This window comes from Budorcas taxicolor, chromosome 18, assembly GCF_023091745.1.
Source record: "Budorcas taxicolor isolate Tak-1 chromosome 18, Takin1.1, whole genome shotgun sequence".
NCBI classification, from domain to species: domain Eukaryota; kingdom Metazoa; phylum Chordata; class Mammalia; order Artiodactyla; family Bovidae; genus Budorcas; species Budorcas taxicolor.
Genome location: NC_068927.1, coordinates 64,892,278 through 64,910,871, shown reverse-complemented (window position 1 = coordinate 64,910,871; position 18,594 = coordinate 64,892,278). Strand labels below are relative to the sequence as shown.

General features: G+C 45.9%; 1 pseudogene; it reads left to right on the top strand.

Moving 5' to 3' along the window:
- The first annotated feature begins 4,376 nt into the window (after positions 1-4,376).
- Positions 4,377-11,738, top strand: LOC128064082 (putative killer cell immunoglobulin-like receptor like protein KIR3DP1; annotated as a pseudogene).
- The last annotated feature ends 6,856 nt before the right edge of the window (positions 11,739-18,594 follow it).

The following is an 18,594-nucleotide window of genomic DNA, read 5'->3' as shown; positions in this document are numbered from 1 at the left end:
GGTGTTAGTTATAAAAGGTCTTGTAGGTCTTCATAGAACCGTTCAAGTTCAGCTTCTTCAGCATTACTGGTTGGGGCATAGACTCGGATAACTGTGATATTGAATGGTTTGCCTTGGAGATGAACAGAGATCATTCTGTTGTTTTTGAGATTGCATCCAAGTACTGCATTTCGGACTCTTCTGTTGACCATGATGGCTACTTCATTTCTTCTGAGGGATTCCTGCCCGCCATAGTAGATAGAATGGTCATCTGAGTTAAATTCACCCATTCCGGTCCATTTTAGTTTGCTGATTCCTAGAATGTCGACGTTCACCCTGGCCATCTCTTGTTTGACCACTTCCAATTTGGCTTGATTCATGGACCTGACATTCCAGGTTCCTACGAAATATTGCTCTTTACAGCGTCGGATCTTGCTTCTATCACCAGTCACATCCATAGCTGGGTATTGTTTTTGCTTTGGCTCCATCCCTTCATTCTTTCTGGAGTTATTTCTCCACTGATCTCCAGTAGCATATTGGGCACCTACTGACCTGGGGAGTTCCTCTTTTGGTATCCTATCATTATGCTTTTTCATACTGTTCATGGGGTTCTCAAGGCAAGAATATTGAAGTGGCTTGCCATTCCCTTCTCCAGTGGACCACATTCTGTCAGACCTCTCCACCATGTTCCACCCATCTTGGGTTGCCCCACGGGCATGGCTTGGTTTCATTGAGTTAGACAAGGCTGTGGTCCTAGTGTGATTTGATTGACTAGTTTTCTGTGAGTATGGATTCAGTGTGTGTCTGCCCTCTGATGCCCTCTTGCAACACCTAGCATCTTACTTGGGTTTCTCTTACCTTGGGCGTGGGGTATCTCCACAGCTGCTCCAGCAAAGCACAGCTGCTGCTCCTTACCTTGGACGAGGGGTATCTCCTTACTGCCACCGTTCCTGAACTTCAGTGTGGGATAGCTCCTCTAGGCCCTCCTGTGCCTGCGTAGCCACCACTCCTCGGTTTGCTCCTCTCAGCCGCTGGCCCTGGCCTCGGGCTCAGCAGTCCAAGGGATCACAAAGAGTCAGACATGGCTGAGGGCCTAAACTATTCTCAAGGCTCTGAACTTGAAAGGTATAACACTTTCCCATTCATATAGAGATAAAAAGTGGCAGGACAGAACCTATTGTCTTGTCAGGGGCTTAAAGGGACATTATGACCAGGCCTGCATGGACAGCTTCGAGAACAAAGGATTCCAGAATTAAAAGATTTCCACAGTGGAAGGGATGTAAGTATAGCTATCACTGATCCATGTTGATGTATGGCAGATGCCATCTCAATATTGCAATTGTCCTTAAATTAAAAATAATTAAATGAGGGGAAAAATAGCTTGCAACAGGACTTCCCTGGTGGTCCAGTGGTTGGGAATCCGCCTGCCCATGTGGAGGACACGGGCCCGATCCCAGGACCAAGAAGATTCCACATGCCTCGGGGCAGTTAAACCCATGGGCTACAAGCCCATCTGTCTAGAGCGGGTGTTCTACAACAAGAGAAGCCATGGCAATGTGACACCCTGCACCACAGCAAAGAGCTGCCCCCTTCCGACACCTAGAGAAAGCCTGTGCACAGCGACAAAGACCCAGCACAACCATTAATTAGTTAATTAAAACATTGCAACAACCAGCTACACCTCCTCCTCTTTAAGTGTGTGTGTGTGTAAGTGTGATAGAGTGAGTTCACACGTGGGTATTTAATCTGTATTGGACTCTCTCCCCCTTGGTATTTTCTTCCTCAAGGGCTAGGGTTATTTTACATTCAGTAAACACTGTTTGAAGATCTGTCTTGCTCCCCAAAAAGCCCATCTAACTCAAGTATGATGATTCTTTGGGGCACAATTTCACGATCTCATTGGTCTGCTGGCTTTCCAAATAAAGTCACTATCCCTTTCCTGAAGACCTCATCACACTGTCCCTTGACAAGCAGTGTGAGGTTGGACTCAGAGCACATTCATGAGACTTTAGCAGAGGTGTCATTCATTTTAGACAGAATTCATACACGTCACTCTCACAGTTGATATCTGTGGTGTAAAAGAAGATATGCAGATGGTGAACAGGCATATGGAAAGATGCTCAGCATTGCTAATTAGTAGGAAAGGCATATCGACACTGCAAGGAGGTACCACCTCAGACCGATCAGAACGGCCATCATTAGACAGTTGATGAATAATAGATGCTGGAGAGCATGTGGAGAAGAGAGAAACCCTCTTACATTTTTCGGGGAGTGAAAACTGGTGCAGCCACTGTGGAAAACAGTATGCAAGTTCCTCAAAAAACCAAAAACAGAATTTCCTTAAGACCCAACAATTCGAGTCCTGAGCATATATCTGGTAAAAAACTATACCTTGAAAAGACTGATGCACCCCTATGTTCATAGCAGCAAAATTTACAATAACCAAGACATGGGATCAGCCTAATTGTCCATCGAGAGATGAATGGATAAAGAAGATGTATCTGCTTATACACACAGAGAATGGAACACCACTCAGACATTTAAAAAATGGAATCATGCCATTAGCAGCAGCATGGATGAACCTGGAGATTAACATATTAATGGAAGCAGACAGACAGAAAGAGAAAGACAGTTTTCATGGGATATCACCTGTATGTGGAATCTAAAAGGAGCATATCAATGAAACAGGAAGAGACTCACAGACATAGAGAACAGGCTTGTGGTTGCCAAGGAGGGAAGGACTGGGAGCTTGGGATGAGCAGATGAAATCTCTTTATACATAGAATGGAGAAAGAATCAGGTCCTAACTATGGCACAGGAATTCTATTCAGTATCTTGCCATAAATCATAATGGAAAAGAACATATATGTCAAGCTGAATCAATTTGCTGTACAGCAGAAATGAACTATACTTCAATACACTTTTTTATTTATAAACATTAGTGGTTTATATATCTGCAATGAAACATTACATGGCAGTAAAAATGCACAAACTGAAAGGACAAGGAATACAGATCAATTCTGAAACATGATATTAAGTAAATAAAAGGACATTTTAAGAAGGGTGACTGTACTGTTACTCCATTACATACATAATGATCAGGAGGAGACCAGATTTATTACTTAGGGAGCATCACTAATTTTAACAACCTCCACCCACAGCAAAACGGTGTGGAATCACTGCCCTTACTGAGGTTCTTTCCTGTCTATGAACAACAGCTGAACTGGGTGTGTGTCTGCTCTTGCCCTCCTGAAAAAGCTGGGCCATTAGGTCCCAGTTTGGAGTTGATTGTTGTGGACACGCCCCTCACTCAAGCATTCTGGAGCTTGGAAGTCTCTACTTGACATATTTTGTGTTCATCTGAGTATCTAGGAAGCAAGGTGGTCCACCTTTTCAGGAAGATCAAATCCCCCTCCCAAAAAAACACCACAGTCAACTTTACACACGTTATCTTTGTGTACATGTGTGGTCCTTGGATTGGAAAGGGAGGAAGACAGAGACAGAGAGTGTTGTGTGTGCAAAGTCTCCACTCACAGTCACGAAATAATTTCAGATGATGAAGAGTCAGAGAAAGGCAAATATCACATGATATCGCTTAACTGTAACATCTGAAAAAATGAACTTATTTACAAAACAGACTTACAGAGAATGAACTTATGGTTACCAGGGGGGATAGTGTCAGGGTAGGTTTGATTGGAAGTTTCGTATTGACATATACACCCGGTTATATCTTAATGGATGACCAAGGACCTACTGTGTAAAACAGAGAATTCTATTTAATATTCTGTAACTACCTAAGTGGGAAAAGAATATGAAAAGCAATAGATGCATGTATCTGTACAACTGAATCACTTTGTGTACATCTGAAACTAACAGAGTTAGTTAGTTTCTTAATGACATATATTACAATGTAGAATACTGTAAGATTTTCAAAGAGCCATAATACGCATGTCTGTTCCTCTCATAAGAATGCAGAATCAAAGTCTCTATTAATGAGTTTTTAACTGGCAACCTGCCCTGAGCCTGAAATATGATGTGGGTACATATGATTTCTCTTCTGCAAAGTGTTAAGGTTAATGAGATTTATCATGAGCTTGGGGAAAGCATCCTGCATGGTATATACTGCAGCACAGTTACTACTTCCTAAAGGCAGCAAGATCTGTTTGAATCCTCTTAGGTTTACAGTGTGTAGGGAAACAAATTTGATGATCGGGTCATGAGGTGTGCTCAGTGATGCAGCTCAGGTCAGACTTCCATCCCTGGCATGAGAAGAGGCTAGCCATCTTCCCATGTGACATGAGCCAGGCTGACTGTACCAACAGTACCAGCCGCCTTCAGCATCCTGTGACTCCGTCAGCTTTGCTTAGTTCTGCCTCCGGTCTCACAGAAGCAGAGCCATGTGCCCCACGCTCCTCAGCCTCCTGAGTCTTGGTGAGTCTGGAAAGACAGAATCAGGAAGGGTTATGGTGGAAAACGGGGGGTCCTCACACCACTGACCAGGTTCCCTGGATGAGGGTGCAAGGAATGTGGGGTCCAACAGAACAAGCCATCTCTGACTGGTTTTCCTCCTAGGATTCTGTGTGAGTCTGAGGATCTGGGCAGCCATGGGTGAGTCTTCCCATCCCTTATTTCTCTGTTGAGCAGAGCAGTTGTGGCTGATGCAGAGGACAATGTGGGTCTGGGGTCAGACCCCTGTGAGTACAGTGAGAGCCGCGTGTCCTGTGGATCCCAGGTCCTCCTATTGGCCTTGATACTCATCTTCACTCTCCCCAGAATTTAGGCCAGCTCTGGACTCTGGACCTGAAGGGACAGTGTGAAATTTGGCAGCTGAGACCTGGGCCCACTGCGTGCCATTTCAATCATGAGAGGGGAGCAAGAGGCTGCACCCCACAGAACCCTCTACGACAAGGTGGCTCATGGCCTCTCCATCCAGCCTTAACAACAGGATCTGCAGGAACACCCACTAGAGCTGACCCCAGGGAAGGGTCTGGACATCAGGCAGGGCCACATGGACCTTGTCACACATTTGATGTAGGTTAGCTAACAAAGGAGCGAGGGTCAAGGTTTACTTCCTTCTTTGCAGGCAAGTGGCTTTTTCACTGCTTAGTTGTGTTAGTGTTAGTAGCTCTGTCGAGTCCAACTCTTTGTGACCCCATGGACTGTAGCTCAGCAGGCTCCTCTATGCGTTGGATTCTCCAGGCAAGAATGCAGGAGTGGGTTGCCATTTCCTTGGCCAAGAGATCTTGCCAACTCAGAGAGTGCTCTCCTGCATTGCAGGAAGACTCTTTACCATTTGAGCTACAACAAATGCAACAGGGAAATCCTTTCCTTTCTTGTCCAGGCATCAATTTTTGGTGATGTTTTCTCTTGCCTGCATTGTGCAGCTTGCAGGATCTTAGTTCCCTGATCAGGGTTTCAACTCGGGCCCTCGGCAGAGAAAGTGCTGAGTCCTAACCACTGGACTACCAGGAAATCCCCAGTGTTTTGTGTTTTGAGAGAAAGTTTCTCAACATTTTGTTAACCCAAGGAGTGATTCTTCTAAGAATCACGTCAGAGAATCGTATTCTTAGAACTTCAAGATGTCTGTCCTGGGTTGACCATGTCACTCTCTGTCCCCAGGCCCCAGGTGTCCCTGAGCATTAGGGTGATGCACTTTAGGGGAGGAGAGTTGGAAGAATTGAAGGGGAAGCACCCACGAGGGCAGTGGGGAGAGGAGATCATTCTTATTTTTCTCTCAAAGCCTGTGTCTCCTTCTCTCCTAGGTGAATGTGAGAAGCCCTCTTTGTCAGCCTGGCCAAGCCCCGTGGTTCCCTTAGGACAGACTGTGACTCTTTGGTGTCACTCTAATCCTCCATTGTGATATTCAGACGATTGAAAAGAGATGGGACCAGTTTGCCCAAGCTCCAGGGACAACATTTCAACACCTTCACCCTTGGCTTGGTGGCCACAGAACATGCTGGGTCCTACACGTGTTCTGGATTCTTCAGGTCTCTCTCTGTGTGGTCTGATGTCAGTGACCCCCTGCAGATTGTGGTCACAGGTAGGAGGGGTGCAGCCCAGCCCGGGACAGCCGTGCCTGCAGGCAATCCTACCCTAGGTCGACGTGCCCTTGCAGCCAAAGACGTCCTCAGGATTCCCAGCCAGAACCAAACCAAGGAAAGAGAACCCAGTCTGAGAGTTTAAACTCAGGGTGTTGAATTGAGGGATGCGTTCCCCTGGCTCAGGAAGGAGGAGCCTCCCTAGGCATTAGTTAGACCAGATGCTGCCACTGCCTGACAACTGGGAGGTTGAGGGTGGACCCAGATCCAGCACCTGCCACCCAGTAGGGAGCGCTAATTTCATATGAAGGAGCTGGGGTCCCAGTTAAGACCAGGCCAGCCCAGGAATGTATCCACAGGCATGAAGAGGGGGTCACAGGTGGGGAAATGTTCCCTTTTTTCTCCACCTCCTTCCCAAACTCCTGTCAATCATCACCCACATTCTAGGAGACGAATGTGAAGGGAGCCAGGTAGGTATTATACCTAGTATGTATTATACCAGAGAAGCAGACCCAACCCAGCACCCCCCTATGCATAATAGGGATGGGATGAAGTTAGGAGCGTTGTAACCCACTCCAGTATTCTCAACTGGAGAATCCCATGGACATAGGAGCATGGTGGGCTACAGTCCATGGGGCCCCACAGAGTCAGACACAGCTGAAGGGACTGACTATGCATGCATGAAGCTGAGAGCAGATCCAACAGCTAAAGAGCTTAGAATAAACACAGAGGAGGCTGGAGGACTTGAGCAAAGAGAAACAGAAAAGCATGAGCCAGAGCCCGAGAACAAGGCTGAAGAAAATGCAACAGAACAGACAGGAAGGGTAATTGGCTTTGCTGCTTCATGGGGAGGTTTTTCACACCTTCAGATGTCGGGGGTGGGGGGGCGCCAAGGTGTGGTGACTCACTGAAGCTCACACCCTCTTTGCTCCTAGGTGTGTCCACAAAACCCTCCATCTCAGCCCACCCCAGCCCCCTCGTGCATGTGGGAGAGAATGTGACCCTCCGCTGTCACTCATCGATGCGGCTTGACAAATTTATCCTGCACAAAACAAGCAGCACAGGGCATTTCGAGAGATGTGGAGAGACGCTCACTGGTGGGCATGCCACCGCTGACTTCTCCATTGGCCCCAAGGCTTTGGCGAGTGCGGGCACCTACAGATGCTATGGCTCTCTCAGACACTCCCCCTATGAGTGCTCAGCTCCCAGCGACCCTGTGGACATCATCATCACAGGTGAGTGCGGCCAGACCAGGGCCTTCTGCTCTCTGTGTCACAGAAGGCCTGGTGTCCAGTCCAGCATCAGTACCGGGAGAGAATGACTGGTGTGCAGAGACACTCACAGACTCGGGAGAGGGAACAAAGCAGAGAGAGAGGAGGTGTGAACACAGAATGGAAAAGAGAACAGGGTACCTGCTGTGTTGTAAGGAGAAGACACAGCCGGTGACAGAGCGAAGGAGCAAGAATGTGAAAGAACGACCAACGGAGAAAAATGCACCAGAGCAGGGACATGGGCAGTTCCGCGCTCAGGCAGCCAACGATTGTTGGTTCAGGGGTTGGTTTCCCGCTTTCATGTCAGAGCTCCCTTCCTTTGTCAGCAGCACATGTGGTACCTGACGCCCTGCAGTCCAGCCCCTGGGTGATCGAGATGGAGGTCAGCATCTTGAAGTTGCTCACCCTCTTGGTTTAACTCGTCCTTCTGTACAAAGAGTGGGGAGTGGTCCCTCCAACACTCCCAATGAGGAGTCCCTTCCAGCCCCTGGGGGTGAGTCTGGCAGCCCTGAATACATCCTCAAGAATGAGACGGTCAAAGATCGAATGAGATTCTGGGAATTTCCACTCCATAATCTCTTCTGTGTCAATGCTATGTTTCTGATGGTCCCAGCAGTAGTTCGTAAGTTCCATTTATTTCAAGAGAACTGCACATGTTTGATTTTTGAAATTTATTTTTTATTTATGTATCTTGAAGTCTAGTTGATTTCAGATATTGTTAAATTCCTGTTGTACAACAGAGTGGTTCAGTTATTCATATATATACATATACACTTTCTTTAAAAAAGGACATTAAATGACAATCCATTTTAAAAATTATTAATTTGTTCAATAGGATTTTAATGACACTCCATATTTAAATTTATTTCTGATTTTCCCCTGTGCTGGGTATCCCGTCCTGTGGGTCTTTCTCTCCTGGTGGTGGGCGGCCTTCTCACTGCAGCGCTTCTCTTGTTGCACACTTCCGGCTTTAGTCCTATACTTAGGACTAGAGTAACTTTGTGCTCTAAGATCAAGATCTCCTCCTTCCAGGTCGATCCAAGAAACCCTCTCTCTCAGCCCAGGGGGAGCCTGTGGTGAGGTCAGGGGAGAACGTGAACATGGGCTGCAGCTCCGAGAGCGCCTTTGACCAGTTCCATCTGATCAGGGAGAGGAGGAACATTGCGGGCCCGCTCGCTAGAGGGCAGGGGCCCCCGCAGAGCACTCCAGGCAGAGTTCCCTCTGGGTCCTGGGACCCCAGCCCACAGCAGGGTCTACAGGTGCTACGGCTCCTTCACTCGCTCTCCCTACTCGTGGTCAGACTCCAGCGACCCACTGTTCCTGTCTGTCACAGGTGAGGAACCTCTTCCTGGCCCATGCTTTGTTCTTCCTGTTCAGTCGCTATGTTGTGTTCAACTCTTTGCCACCCTGTGGGCTGCAGCACGACAGACTCCTCTGTCCTTCACTATCTCCTCCTCATGGATCACAGCCTTGTAGTGGTGAAGGGGCCTTCATACCTCAGAGAAGCTATGAGCCAGGCGTGCAAGGCCATCCAAGACAGATGGGTCATAATGAAGAGTCCTGGCAAAAAGTGGTCCCCTGGAGGAGGAAATGGCAACCCATTCCACTATTCTTGCCTGGATAACTCATGAAGAGTCCCATGTTTACAATACACTAAATCTCATTGTGGTGGTCAAGAAGGGCTTTTGGCTTTTTCCATATTATCTTACTATATCACTCAGCTCCTTCTCAAGGTCTCCATGCTGGCGTCAGGGGGCCTTAGGGCTTCTGGAGAAATGGAGGCAATGAGAACCAGAGAGAAAGAGAGATGGCAGATGGCATCTCAACCCTCTTGCACCTCCTGTATGGATGATCCACTCACAGTCCTGTCTATCCGGACAAATAAAGAAAAGGGTCACGGTAGACCCAGGAGGAGGAGAGGCTGGGCTCATTCAGGAGGATCCGAGATTGCATTGCCCCCATGCTCTTGGTGTTTTCCCAGTAGCACCTCTGACATACAGGTGAATTTCCAATTAAGGAGCACTGATACTCACTCTTGGAGCAAAGAAGATATCTCTTTCTTACAGCTGTCTTTCGTTGTCAGGCATATTCTTCCCAATTCCTTCCATCATCTCTTCTCCGGGATGGAGGGTCTACTCAACGCTTTCATCGTGAGGGACCAGAGGCTCTTCCCTCCCCCATCACTGCTCTGAGGGATGACAAAGTCAAGGACAGGCAGGAGGTCAACCTTCCAGAAAAAAGAGTCCTCCTTTGGTGGGGCGAGGAAGGTTCCTGTTCACCCCTTCTGGCTTTTCTCCCCTAGGGTCCCATACAAGTACTTACCCATCAACCATGGATCCACACAACACAGAAGGTAAGCAAGACGGTCTCCTATCTCAGCAAATTTCTGAGAAGACAGAGGGCTCCGGTGTGAGTGTTGGCTCTACCACCTCCCAGCTCTGTGATTTTGGGCTCCTCAAAGTCCCTGTCATGTCAACATTTGAGATCATGATCTGTACTAAAACCAGAGGGGGCATTGAGTTTCTGATTCTCTGGGACTGGGAATTTCTACATTGAACAAAGCGAGAGAGAGTGACTTGACCCCATGCTAAGGGAGATGCTTACCGTCCCTCCACCAGCATCTTTGGGGAAGGATGGAGGGACAAGGGGAGGATTTTAGGGAGTACCTTCAATATGCACTATTTTTCTGCTAGTGTTTTATGAACTAAACATTCCACAGTTCAGAAATAGAAGTGTCGTGTCTTCTTGAGGATTCCATTCCAGGTCTATGTGGATGGAGGGGGAAATATATGGAGGATTAAACAGTCCCCATTCATACAAAAGCACCATGCCTTGTCATACAGGCAGCAAAGGAAAACTGCATCAGTGCCCGAGGGACCTGGTTTCAGACCACTGCTGGTCTTGCATGGCCTCTTTACTTCATCCGGTACTAGCATCTCTCCTGGATGCTTTGGTACTTCCTGGGAAGTGGAGACCATACTGATCAGGTTGAGAGCTGCTGACACACTTTGACACAAGGATACAATAACTCCTGTGTGTAGGGGCAGGGTGTATGTAACGAATAAGCAGACCTTCTTCCATTGGCTTGTTGGCAGAAGCATGGCTTCCTCAAGGCCACTGCAGCCAGCTGCACCTTCTCCTTAGGCTCTCTATAGCCTTCATCTATAGCAGCATCTTCCTCGCTGTTCTTGTCTGTCACTGGTTACCCATAAAGTAAGTATGAAGAGCCAGACTGTCACTGGTGTTCTACCCACAATCGTAAGTCTGAAGGAAGGAAGCACAAGTCATCTGATCCAGGGGGAGGTGGGCTCATAGCAGAGAATGGCGTTTTCACTTCCTGTAGGTTAAAAACTGATTTCCGTTTTGTAATCCCTGAGAGAATATCTTCCAGAGGACAATGGAACAATGTTCATTTTATGACAATGTGTCAATTAATTAACTTTTTTAACTTTACAATATTGTGTTAGTTTTCCCTACATCAACATGAATCCACCACAGGTATACACGTGTTCCCCATCCTGAACCTCCTCCCTCCTCCCTCCCCTTACCAGCTGCATCAAGACTCAGCTGCAGCATGGGGGATCCTCATTGCTGTGCTCTGGTGCAGTTCCAGGCTCCAGAGCTCACGGGCTCAGCAGTTGCAGCATTGAGGATAGTTTCTTCAAGGGATGTGGGATCTCAGTTCTCCCACCAGGGATAGAAACCACACTCTCTGCACTGGAAGGTTGACTCTTAATCCCTTGGCCACCAGGGACATTTCAAGCCCTGTTCTTCCCTTCAACCACAATAATCTGTTCTTCTCCTCTTTATGATCTTGCGAATCTGCTGATACGCCTTAGTGGATGGTCCATAATGGAAGATGTAGATGGGCTCCGTGGATTTGCACAGATTCCTGAGGGAGTCCATCAGTGGCTGGGCTTATAAGTGATGGTATATATTTTTTTAATTTAGTGGAGTAGACAGACTCAGCAACCTGAGGCACACTGCTTTTTTGGCTTTGATGTCCCCACCAAAGATGTGGAAGCCTGGAAGAATCACCCCCACCCCAAGAGCCTTGAGTCTCTTCCATTCGCAGATGTTGCCATCATGGAAGGAGAGCCCAAGGAAGACAGAACAGTGAATGGCAAGGTGGATCCTCCCAGCCCAAACCCTTGCCATAGCCCAAGCCCCTCCAATGCCCAGTGCTGCAACCTTTGAAGATCGCATTTCATTCCATCATTCACATCTCCTTCCTCTCAGGACCCATCAGCAGAGGATGTGATATTTGTCCACTTGAACTAAGGACCCTCTCTGAGAGACTGTTCACTCCCACTCCCCTGAGCCCATGCACCTATTCGCTGAGACTAGTATATATGAGGAATTCAATGTAAACCAAGAACATGCTGACCCGGACCTGGCCCCATCCTTTGAGCACACAGTGTTATTAATTGAAGAGCTAATCTCTTTTTAAAGGGGTTCCTCCGTGGGCACTCCTCCTCCTCCAAAGCAGCCCAGCAGCTCTGAAGTTAAGAGTGGAGCCCAAGAAATTATAGGATCATCTTCAAAAATCCCACCACTCCTAGTAATCCCCTGGCTATTCTAACACTGTATTTTAACTATCTAACCTTTTGGGAGAACGTATTCTAATCAATTGCACATATAATTGATCAAGTAACTATCATAAGTAACTATGATGATCCTACTTTTTCGAAAATTCCACTAAAGCGAAGAAATTTGCAAGTTGAGTCTTCAAATTATTCAGTTTAAAATAAACGAAAGCCATTAAAAAAAACACCTCTGTTCAGTAATAGTTTACAAGGATGAACTTGTTTACAAAACAGAAACTGACTTCTAGACTTAGAGAACAAACTTAGAGTTACAGAGGGGAAGGATGAGGGGAGAGATAGATTGGAAGTTTAAGATTGACATGTGCACACTGCTACATTTAAAACAAAATGCTTTCCATGAAACAATAATTAAAGCAATGCAAGTTGGCCAAATAAAAAGATGAAGTATATTCTGAGATATCCAGTGTGGTGCCACTTGCCACATGAGGCTGTGAGGCTGCGTGCTATGGCGATTCAGTCATGTCCGACTCTGAGAAGCCATGACGTTGCGTAGCTCACTAGGCTCCTCTGTGCATGGGATTCTCCAGGCAAGAATCCTGGAGTGCTTTGCCATTCCCTTCTCGAGGGGATCTTCTTGACCCAGGGATTGAACCCACGTCTCTCACGCCTCTTGCATTGGAAGGCAGATTCTTTACACCTGAGCCATCTGGAAAGTAACCTCAGCCTTTTCCCAGCCATGTGCCCTGAGGGTGCTGTGGTTCCAGGGGTAGAAACAGGACAATATCCCCCTCAGTCTGGTTCCTCACTGGCCGATAAAGTACTTACCCATCCACGCAGTACAGACAATGACTCTACACGTATATGAAGTGAAGCATTCAGTTCTTCAGTCACACCCACCACATTTCAAGGGCACAGTAGCATCATGTGGCCAGGTGCCATGGTGCTGGAAAGAGCAGATGTTTAAAAAGTCCCATCACCACAGAGAATTCTACGGGACATTCCACTCCAGATCACTGAGGGCTGCAGAGGGATCACTTGACCCAGGGAGGCTTTGCATGTGTTAAGTTTATCCATTGATATTTATATATTTTTTCTTTTTTGCTTCTTTTCACCAAAGCCAAGGACTTGAGAATCTTGTGCCTTTTAAGTTATCAACTGGTGGTGCAATGTGGCTTGGCTCAACCAAGCTGAGGGCTGAAGAGGATAACACCATGAGGACCCCGGTGTGAACTGAACTGGCAAGTGGGGTGAAGATCAAGCTCCACGGTGCTTTAGTTGCTCATTGAGCTCTCTGTGTGTGATGTCTCTCCTGGCTTAGAACTAAACCACCCAAGAACTCTTTTACCAAGAAATGTCAGGATCACTTAAAGTGAAGATATTCTGGGGCTCCCATGTTGAAACTGTCCCTGTTTCCATTTTTCCCCTAATTATCCTTTTTGTTTTTTTTTTTTCCTTTAGGTGCAGGGACCAGATGTCATAATCTTCATTTTTCTGAATGTTCAGAGTGTAGACATGAAGCCCAGTTATTCTCATATATCTTTTTTAAATTAATTTATTTACTTTTTATTTTACTTTACAATACTGTATTGGCTTTGCCATACATTGACATGAATCTGCTATGGCTATACATGAGTTCCCAATCCTAGACACCCCTCCCATCTCTCTCCCCATATCATCTCTCTGGGTCATCCCAGTGCACCAAACCAAAGCATCCTGTATCTTGTATTGAACCTAGACCGGTGATTCATTCCTTACAGGATAGCATACATGTTTCAATGCCATTCTCCAAAATCATCCCACCCTCACCCTCTCCCACAGAGTAAAAGTCTGTTCTATACATCTGTGTCTCTTATACAGGGTTGTCATTACCATCTTTCTAAATTCCATATATATGTGTTAGTATACTGTATTGGTGTTTTTCTTTCTGGCTTACTTCACTCTGTATAATGGCTCCAGTTTCATCCACCTCGTTAGAACTGATTCAAATGTATTCTTTTTAATGGCTGACTAATACTCCATTGTGTATATATACCACAGCTTTCTTATCCATTCTTCTGCTGATGGACATCAAGGTTGCTTCCATGTCCTGGCTATGATAAACAGTGCTGCGATGAGCATTGGGGTACATGTGTTTCTTTCAATTCTTTTTTCCTCTCATTGTTTTCAGACATGATCCTCTACATAGAAAACCCTAAAGACTCCACCAGAAAATTACTAGAGCTAATCAATGAATATAGCAAAGTTGCAGGATATAATATCAATGCAGAGAAATCCATTGCATTCCAATACACTAATAATGAGAAAGTAGAAAAAGAAATTAGGAAACAATTCCATTCACCATTGCAATGAAAAGAATAAAATACTTGGAAATATATCTACCAAAAGAAACTAAAGACCTATATATAGAAAACTATAAAACACTGGTGAAAGAAATCAAAGAGGACACTAATAGATGGAGAAATATACCATGTTCATGGGTCAGAAGAATCAATATAGTGAAAATGATGTTACTACCCAAAGCAATCTACAGATTCAATGCAATCCCTATCAAGCTACCAGCGGTATTTTTCACAGAACAAGAACAAATTATTTCACAATTTGTATGGAAATACAAAAACCTCGAATAGCCAAAGCAATCACGAGAAAGAAGAATGGAACTGGAGGAATCAACCTGCCTGACTTCAGGCTCTACTACAAAGCCACAGTCATCAAGACAGTATGGTACTGGCACAAAGACAGAAATATAGATCAATGGAACAAAATGGAAAGCCCAGAGGTAAATCCATGCACCTATGCACACCTTATCTTCGACAAAGGAGGCAAGAATATACAATGGTGAAAAGACAATCTCTTTAACAAGTGGTGCTGGGAAAACTGGTCAACCACTTGTAAAAGAATGAAACTAGAACATTTTCTAACACCATTCCCAAAAATAAACTCAAAATCAATTACAGATCTAAATGTAAGACCAGAAACTATAAAACTCCTAGAGGAGAACATAGGTAAAACACTCTCCGACATAAATCACAGCAGGATCCTCTATGATCCACCTCACAGAATATTGGACATAAAACCAAAAATAAACAAATGGGACCTAATTAAAATTAAAAGCTTCTACACAACAAAGGAAACTATAAGCAAGGTGAAAAGACAGCCTTCTGAATGGGCGAAAATAATAGCAAATGAAGCAACTGACAAACAACTAACCTCAAAAATATACTAGCAACTTATGCAACTCAATTCCAGGAAAATAAGCGACCCAATCAAATAATGGGCCAAAGAACTAAATAGACATTTCTACAAAGAAGACATACAGATGGCTAATAAACACATGAAAAGATGCTCAACATCACTCATTATCAGAGAAATGCAAATCAAGACCACAATGAGATACCATTTCACACCAGTCAGAATGGCTGTGATCCAAAAATCTGCAAGCACTAAATGCTGGAGAGGGTGTGGAGAAAAGGGAACCCTCTTACACTGTTGGTGGGAATGCAAACTAGTAAAACCACTATGGAGAACAGTGTGGCGATTCCTTAAAAAACTGGAAATTGAACTGCCTTATGACCCAGCAATCCCACTGCTGGGCATACACACCGAGGAAATCATATATCTTCTTTTAAAAACATATTTGAATGTTAGCATTTGATGCCCGCGTTCTGCAGAATCTGAATTCTTCAATTAACTACAGAAGATGGGTTTACCTTGGTCATGGATGTATTTCTGCTATGTGGCACCAATGCCTGGTACACAGTAAGTGCTCTGCAGTATGTTATGTACTGACCGAAGATGAGAAGTAAATTCCATTTCTGGAGGGGGCTGGGAAAGTAAAGTTCTGAGTACTATTTAGAGCCAGACTGTCCAGGGCTGATTCAGGATGAGAACGTGGGTCCCACCCTCTAGAGTTTGTGATCAGAATGGGCAGAAAGATAAAGAGCTGAGACCTCAGGTCTGGGCTGAGATGCCTCCTCAGCCCTGCCTGGAGACATCAGTGCTGGGTCCTCGGAGAGGCCGCCCCCTGCTGTGAGTGCACGGCCGTGGGAATCCCGAGGGGCAGCGGCAGCCCCCCAGGGACCACATCCTGTTTGTCCTCTAGGGCCCGGTGGTCTCCTCATCTGTACAGGGTGGGTGCAGGAGCGGCTGAGCGCTCAGAGCTGCAGACATGCCTTCCATCCTCTCTGAGCTTCTCCTCCTTGACCAGATGTGCAGGGCAGGGAGGGGATCACAGGAGGGCAAGGGATGTCCACCCTGCCCCCAGTTCATGGGAACCACAGCGCTCAGACAGCTTGAGGGGCCAGGGATCCTGATGGGGAGAGAATCAGCCCAAGCTTTCAGTGGCAAATCTCTCACTTGCAGGGCTGAGTATGGGCCAGAGGCCCCCGAACACTGCAGGTGGGTTCTCCTGGGACCCATCTCACTTGAGTCCCAGGAACTTGGTGGGGGGCAAGGTCGGGACACTGGGATTCTAGAGTGATGCTGGTGAAAATGCAAGGGCTCCTGAGCTGAGCTGGGGAGTGGGGGTGGGGAAGTCCTGGGACTCAGCCTCTGACTTCCTTCCAGGGACCTTCCACAAACTCACCATCTGGGCTGAGACTCTTTTGGGCAGCTCAAGGTGCCCATGTGATTACACCTTATACAGAGTTGAAATGTGAGAGTGAGTACAGAGACCATCAGGGAGTATGCTGCAGTTGGCCTGCACTATTTGGAGAAGGAAATGGTGATGCATTCCAGTATTCTTGCCTGCAAAATCCCACGGACATTGGAGCCTGCCAGCCTACAGTCCATATGGTTGCAAAGAGTCAGACATGACTGAGAGACTTCATTTTCTTTCATTTTCTTTTAATATTTATTTATTTACTGGTTCTATTTTTAATCTCATCATATACATATTTTATTGAAGTGAAGTTAACTTACAGCGTTACAGATGGACAACAAGGTGATTTTCAGTTACACAAACATGCATACAGTATTTTTCAGATTATTTTCCATTGCAGGTTATTACAAGATATTGGCTATCGCTCCCGAAGCTATACAGTAAATCTTTGTTGCTTGTTGCATATTTTTTAATGAGAAATCTAGCATTGTATTCATACTTCTATTTTTAAATTTATAGTATATTTCACCTCAGTGTTATGCTACACTGAGAGTGAAAGCATGATGCCAAAATCCCACCATGTCCATGTTAAAAGTAAATGGAAAACACTGGCAATGTTAATTGTGGGAGGAAATATTGAATCGCATTATGTTACTGGTGGGCTTTCCTGGTGACTCAGATGATAAAGAACCTGCCTGCGATACAGGAGACCTGACTCGATCCCTTGGTTGGGAAGATTTCCTGGAGAAGGAAATGGCAACCAACCCCAGCAGTCTTGCCTGGAGAACCCCCATGGACAGAGGAGCCTGGCGGGTCACAGCCCATGGGATCACAAAGAGTCAGACACGACTGAGGGCCTAAACTATTCTCAAGGCTCTGAAATTGAAAGGTATAACACTTTCCAATTCATATAGAGATAAAAAGTGGCAGAACAGACAGAACCTTTTGTCTTGTCAGGGGCTTAAAGGGACATTATGACCAGACCTGCATGGACAGCTTCAAGAGCAAAGGATTCCAGGATTAAAAGATTTCTACAGTGGAGGGAACATAAGTATAGCTACGGCTGATCCATGTTGATGTATGGCAGAAGCCATCTCAGTATTGTAATTGTCCTCAAATTAAAAATAAATAAATTAAGGGGAAAAAAGCTTGCAAAAGGGCTTCCCTGGTGGTACAGTGGTTGGGAATCTGCTTCCCCATGTAGGGGACACAGGCCCGATCCCAGGGCCGGGAAGATTCCACATGTCTTAGGGCAGTTAAGCCCATGGGCCACAAGCCCATGTGCCTAGAGCGGGTGCTCCACAACAAAAGAAGCCACAGCGATGAGAGACCCTGCTCCACAGAAAAGAGCTCCCCCCTTCCCACACCTAGAGAAAGCCTGTGCACAGCGACGAAGAGCCAGCACTGACATTAATTAGTTAATTAAAACTCTGCAACAACCAGCTGCACCTCCTACTCTTTGTGTGTGTGTGTGTGTGTGTGTGTGTGTGTGTGTGAGTGTGAGTTCACACGTGGGTGTTTAATCTGTATTTTTCTCTCTTCTTGGAATTTTCTTCCCCATGGGCTAGAGTTATTTTACATTCAGTAAACACTGTTGGACCATCCCTCTCACTCCCCAAAAAGCCCACCTAAGTCAGGTACGATGATTGGGGCACAATTTCGCCGTCTCATTCATCTGCTGGTTTTCCAGATAAAATCACTATTCCTTTCCTGAAGACCTCATCACTCTGTCCCTTGACAAACAATGTGAGGCTGGACTCAGAGCACATTCATGAGACTTTAGCAGAGGTGTCGTTCGTTTTAGACCAAATCCATAGACGTCACTCTCACAATTGATATCTGTGCCTTAAAAGAAGGTATGCAGATGGCGAACAGGCATATGAAAAGATGCTCAGCATTGCTAATCAGTAGAGAAAGCAAATCAACACTGTAAGGAGGTACCACCTCATACCGATCAGAATGGCCGTCATTAGACACTTGATGAATAACAGATGCTGGAGGGGTTGTGGAGAAGAGGGAATCCCTCTTACACTGTTGGGGGAGTGTAAACTGGTGCAGCCACTGTGGAAAACAGTATGACATTTCCTCAAAAAAAGTAAAAACAGAGTTTCCATATGATCCAACAATTCCAGTTCTGAGCTTATATTTGGAAAAAACCATAC